This window comes from Salvelinus sp. IW2-2015, linkage group LG27, assembly GCF_002910315.2.
Source record: "Salvelinus sp. IW2-2015 linkage group LG27, ASM291031v2, whole genome shotgun sequence".
NCBI classification, from domain to species: Eukaryota; Metazoa; Chordata; class Actinopteri; order Salmoniformes; family Salmonidae; genus Salvelinus; species Salvelinus sp. IW2-2015.
In genome coordinates this window covers 3,640,095-3,646,253 of record NC_036867.1, presented here as the reverse complement: position 1 = coordinate 3,646,253, position 6,159 = coordinate 3,640,095, and the positions used below count along the sequence as shown (strand labels likewise).

At 43.4% G+C, this 6,159-nt stretch overlaps 1 pseudogene; it reads right to left on the bottom strand.

Annotated features, from left to right (window-relative positions):
• Positions 1-2,671: 2,671 nt before the first annotated feature.
• Positions 2,672-5,943, bottom strand: LOC111953858 (DNA repair protein XRCC2-like; annotated as a pseudogene).
• Positions 5,944-6,159: the final 216 nt, after the last annotated feature.

Below are 6,159 nucleotides of genomic sequence, written 5' to 3'. Positions count from 1 at the left end.
CATCTCTGCAGCACTCTACCAATCAGGCCTTTATGGTGGAGTGGCCAGACGGAATCCACCCCTCAGCAAAAGGCACATGAAAGCCCGCTTGGAGTTTGCCAAAAAGCACCTAAAGGACTCTCAGACCATGAGAAACAAGATTCTCTGATCTGATGATACCAAAGTTGAACTCTTTGGCCTGAATGCCAAGCGTCACTTCTGTAGGAAACCTGTCACCATCTCTACGGTGAAGCATGGTGGTGGCAGCATCATGCTGTGGCGATGTTTTTCAGCAGCAGGGACTGGGAGACGAGTCAGGATCGAGGGAAAGATGAAAGGAGCATAGCACAGAGAGATCCTTGATGAAAACCTGCTCCAGAGCGCTCAGGACCTTAGACTGGGGCGAAGGTTCACCTTCCAACAGGACAAGAACCCGAAGCACACAGCCAAGACAAAACAGGAGTGGCTTCGGGACAAGTCTCTGAATGTCCTTGAGTGGCCCAGCTAGAGCCCGGACTTGAACCCGATCAAACATCTCTTGAGAGACCTGAAAATAGCTGTTCAGCGATGCTCCCCATACAACCTAACAAAGCTTGAGAGGATCTGCAGAGAAGAATTGGAGAAACTCCCCAAATACAGGTGTGCCAAGCTTGTGGTGTCACACCCAAGAAGACTCAAGGCTGTAATCACTGCCAAAGGTGCTGCAACAAAGTACTGAGTAAAGGGTCTGAATACTTATGTAAATCTGGCGGGTAAATGCTCAAATAGGCCTAGTTTGTGCATCCCTATCACTAGCTATCACACTACCTAACTGTGAAAAATCAGAGGGTGAGTGCGGAGCGTCACTGGGCCAAGCTAGAGCAGCTTATGAAGTTGCTGGAGCCCTTTGCAATCCACACCGATCAACTTGAAACTGACAGCCAGTCGCTGTCTAATGTGGTGCTGTGCCTTCTCAACCTTGAGGCACACTTGCAGTCAACTACTGTTGCAAAACAGTTGGCACAGGTCCAACTGAAGCCACTCCGTGAGTGCTTCGCATGCATACTAACTCCTCTGGCAGCCAAACCCTGCAGCAGCTTGCCCGATGGACCCAAGTGTTCCTCTGGCACTTCACTCAACAGAGATGGAGCCACTGATGAGGGAAGCAGAGTATTTTGTACTTCAGAAAATCAGAGAGTACAACCATGGAGCAGCATGACCCCAGGACGATGCCAGCACGATGAATCCAGCAAGGATCTCGACCCCAGTGCTTCAGAAATATAGCTTCCTCACATCGAAGATTGTGTCTGAGGTCACTGTCCAGGCGGAGTGTCAACCTAGCAGGGCATTAAGTTCCCCGTGCAGGGCTCTACGCTGACCTTTTTTACAAGGAGCATGTGCGAATCTAAGTTGAAAAATGTAGGCGCACACAAATACATTTAAAAGCACAATGAAAAATATTTGAGGTATTAAAGCTAGAATACTTAATTTTTCTAGGCATACTGGTGCTCCTAAATTAAAGTTCCAGGTAGAACAGCAAAAATATTTAGCCGCATATGAGAGTAAAATGTGCGCACTGTAGAGCCCTGCCCTTGTGAGCTGTGGAAATATCTGGAAGAGGTAAAGGGTGTCTTGTTTACAGAGTCACCTCCTCAGTTCTGGCAGGCAAGGATGGCTGTTTATTCAAAGCTGTGCCCTGTGGCACTGGATCTGGTTTCTGCCACTGCTATAGGAGGATGGGCTCATTGTAATGGCTGTGATGGAATTAATGGAACGGTATTAAATGTATCAAACATATGGAAACCACATGACTCCGTCCCATTAATTCCATTCTAACCATTACTCCTATAGCTTCTCCCACCAGCCTCTACTGCATAAACATAACTTCAAATGGGCCATGACTTCATTTGTTGTTTTTTCCTCTATCTTTCTGTTAGATAAAGGTACTTGATTTTTCTTAAATCTACTATTAAAGTAAAAAAAGCATTGGATTGGTATTAACATGGCACTTATCCAGTGTAGGAGCCTTTCCTTTTGAATCCAAGTCACATTAGGATCGATTTATAGTTAAACCTAACCAAACCCATGTCCTGGCCCATCCCCTTATGTATTACTTTCCCCCATAGGCAAGAAGTGACATCCCAAAAAAGGGCATAGGCCCACCCACTTGGGAGCCATGCCCACCCACTGGGGAGCCAGGCCCAGCCAATCAGAATGAGTTTATCCACACAAAATAGCTTTATTACAGACAGAATTCCTCAGTTTCATCAGCTGTCCGAGTGGCTGGTCTCAGACCATCCCACAGGTGAAGAAGTCGGATGTGGAGGTCCTGGGCTGGTGTGGTTATGCGTGGTCTGCGGTTGTGAGGCCGGTTGGACGTACTGCCAAATTTTCTAAAACAACATTGGAGGCGGCTTATGGTAGAGAAATGAACATTGAATTATCTGGCAAGAGCTCTGGTGGACATTCCTGCAGTCAGCATGCCAATTGCATGCTTCCTCAAAATTTGAGACATCTGTGGCATTGTGTTGTGACAAAACTGCACATTTTGGAGTGGCCTTTTACTGTCTCCAGCACAAGGTGCACCTGTGTACACCTGTCAGATGGATGGTCTTGGCAAAGGAGAAATGCTCACTAACGGGGATGTAAACAAATGTGTGCACAAAATTGGAGAGAAAGAAGCTTTTTGTACATATAGAAAAATTCTGGGATCTTTTATTTCAGCTCATGAAACATGGGACCAACACTTTACATGTTGCATTTATATTTTTGTTCAGTATAAATAAAAACTAGTAAATCAAGTCTGAAAACTAACTGAAACTAAACTGAATGTCAAATAAAGTCTAAAAATAGAAATAAAAACAAATATTAAATCACAAACCTATAATAACCTTGGTCACATGACATGGGACAATGAAGTACTGGACTGAACAGCTGCTGCTGGTTGGAGAAGGGGTGGATGGGTACTTTTATCAACTCCTCTTTGAGTAATAACAAACCATTCGGTGCCTAATTACTCTGTAAGGCTAGCCTTATAGAACAGAGAGCCGTGAAACAATACAAGGATCCACAGGGAGGGAACAAAACCCCGCTATTATGTACAGTACAGCTGGTCTCCGTCAATGAGCTACTAGCAGCCTGGGTTCCACGGGATGATTGACTGACAATGACTGTGTAATTTGTTGTTTATCTATGGTATCGCTGTGGGATGCTGGTTGGGTGTCAAAAGTAAGGGGATAATTGAGTAGGGAGAGAGTTGTCCTGCTTGAACACGAAGACCCCATTTTAATAGCAGTGCTTGCTAGATTGACCAAGCACTCCCCATATTATAAGCTAGGCCTGAACCTGGGAATTGATGTTGTGCATCAAAAGTGGAGACCAACAGCCCATGAAAAATATAAAACTATCAATCACGCTAAGTGATTAAGGAAGTCCTAAACAGGGTGAGTTTGGTGAACACTTACTGTACCCCAGACTAAACCTGAAACTGGATGACTGAGCTCCAGATGCTCTGCTCCATCCACTCTATCCTTGAACTGCCTGTCAAAACTCTCTGTCTCTGTCAAATATGCTCATCCCTAAAATACTTAAAGAAGATCTCATGTGAAGAGTAATTTCAGGTTTACTGATATAACACAACATGAAATATTTCAGGCCTTTAGGCTTTCATGAGAATATTTAACCTACAGCTATCGCTACAGAGTAAAGCATATTTAACCGCTTGAATTATACTTATATATTCAGCGCTTCAATGAAGAAAGGCATTGCTGCTCAATGAACAATGTAAATATTTACGTAAAATGAAGACTTTTATGTTGAGGGATGGAGGGTGTGTATAGTACACAAAGTTACATGTTTTGCTATAGCAGCAGGATTTATAGCATAATAACCTTAGAGTTCCCTTCGGCATACCACGTACACTCCGGACCAGACCAGAGGAATGCTACCTATCAAAAGCAAGTTCTCAGAACTTAACTGGTGTGATTTCTTTTCAAAACATTTGCGACCTCTGTGTGTAACAGTTGCCCTATCTTACTCTTTTATTTTTCCCCCTCTTAACAAAACAAACAAATTACATTCAACATAATAACCATCCACATTTGGTGGATTAAAAATAATCCAACAACTGTTAGAAATAAAATCACTAAAAGTTGCTATAGTTCAAAATCATTCTTCTAACAGTTGAACACATCCGGAATTGGAATAGAATTCAATCAAATGAGTTCAACAACATTCTTTATAAAAACTGAAATCCCCTTTACATTACACAGAACGAGGAGTGTTTAGCGCCTCATGTCTTTGTGGTGGTGTATGCAGTTGAAAACACCTGGTTTCTGTCCTTGGTCACGTCTCCTTGTGTGTCACTATCCTCTGCCAATCCCTGTTGATGTAGGCCTTGTCAAAGTCTGAGGCATGGGAGGAGGACCACCGTCTCCAGGGGCTCTGAACACTTCCTGAGTATGGCTTCCTGCTTGGCCACGCTCTCCCCTCCCCCACTCCGGTCCACCCAATAGAAGGATGAGATGCTGTCGATGACCAATAGGCACAGGGCGTGCCGGCTGCAGAAGGTATTCTCCAGGTAGTGCAGTGTGAGAAGCAGCTGGACTGAGCTGGAGCAGAGGACCACGAAGAGTCGGCTCAGGCAGGCTCGCACTCTCTCCTCAGGCTCTACCACCGCATCACCATCCTCCCCCAGGCGCTGCTCCAGTACTTTCACCAGCCTCAGCATGTCAAAGTGGTAGTTGGTGTCCACGTACATGACCTTCACCTCCAGGCCGCCACAGTCGGTTGGGAGGATGCAGTGGGTCATCAGATTGAACAGGGTCTGCGTCTTCCCAATGCCCTCATGCCATGGAACTCCACAACGTCACCTGGAGAGAAAACATGCGACTACTGTGGTTATTTCTTTATATGTACTGACATTGTCCTGTCTTGCTGTCTAAACAGCAGTTAAATGAGTCTATAGGGCCAAACTATCTTGAATTGGTCCAGGAAAGATGTCAGGTTCAATGTCCGTCAATGATCATCTCCCCTTCAATCTAGCAAACACCTAAAGGAAAATACAAACTCACTTGGTTAAAAAAACTAAAGCTTCATGACCCATATGCTAATTCTGATTTTACTTTGATAACAAAGTACTTCTAGCTGCTTACTTGAAGTTCAAGTTCACCTTCAGTAGTCATATTTAGCAATACACACAAAACACAATAATAAACATAATTGGATTTTAGGCAAAATTTTCTTCCCAATGACATCATACCAATCAATAACAGTGCACAGTAGCACCTCTCTGGCCAACGGCGGGAAAACAGGTTGGAAATAACCAGTGGCAGGCTTCAATAAAAATAAATATATAAATAAAAGCATATCAAATCAAAAAACACATAAATATGTATTCTTATTGTCATGGCTTCCACAGTGATTTTACACACCACTACTGAAAATAACAGAGTATCTTCAACCAAGATCAGAATACTAGTGTAGGACACAACCCTGCAATGCAGGACCCACAAACACTAGGGGCCCAACCCCTGGAGGAGCCCCTCCCAAAATGTGTAGAATAATATGAGATAGTTATAAAACTGCACATTTTTCTCTCTGTCCCATGGAAAAATGTGTAGAATTGCAGGAAGTACATTTTTCCCCAAAAAGGGACGTTGAGGGGCCCCGCGAAACCGCAAATCACTATAATATTTGCAATAAATTCATGTAGCTAAGTAACTGCGATGTGTCTGTGTTTAACGTTACTAGATCATGTTGGACGGAATAAATTGTAAACAGTTATCTACATACTCGTTAACCGGTATGGAGTGTCAGTAAAGTTTGATTGCGCGTAGCAATGTTGAAAACAAACACTTAAGACAAACAGGTAGTTATTAGGTGTATGCTGGTGTAATAATTAGCTAGTGTACATTGGGGAAAGACTTGACCGAATTGTGCGCTGTTGATGGGAAATGCGCACGTGGCGGTGGTGGCAAAGTCCATATTTCGTCATGTGACATCAAATTAGTTTCTTACAAACCTTTCGTCAGATACTTTTTTACACTTATAGATTAGTTTGCGACATATTTTTTGCACCGTTCTCTGTCATTTATGTAGTCATCTTCTCTTGCTTGCTGTCAGGAAAAATAACGCGCATTTTCAAATAGTCTTCCTTGCTTTTTGAAAATGTACCGTAATATCTGGCATAGATGAGCTATT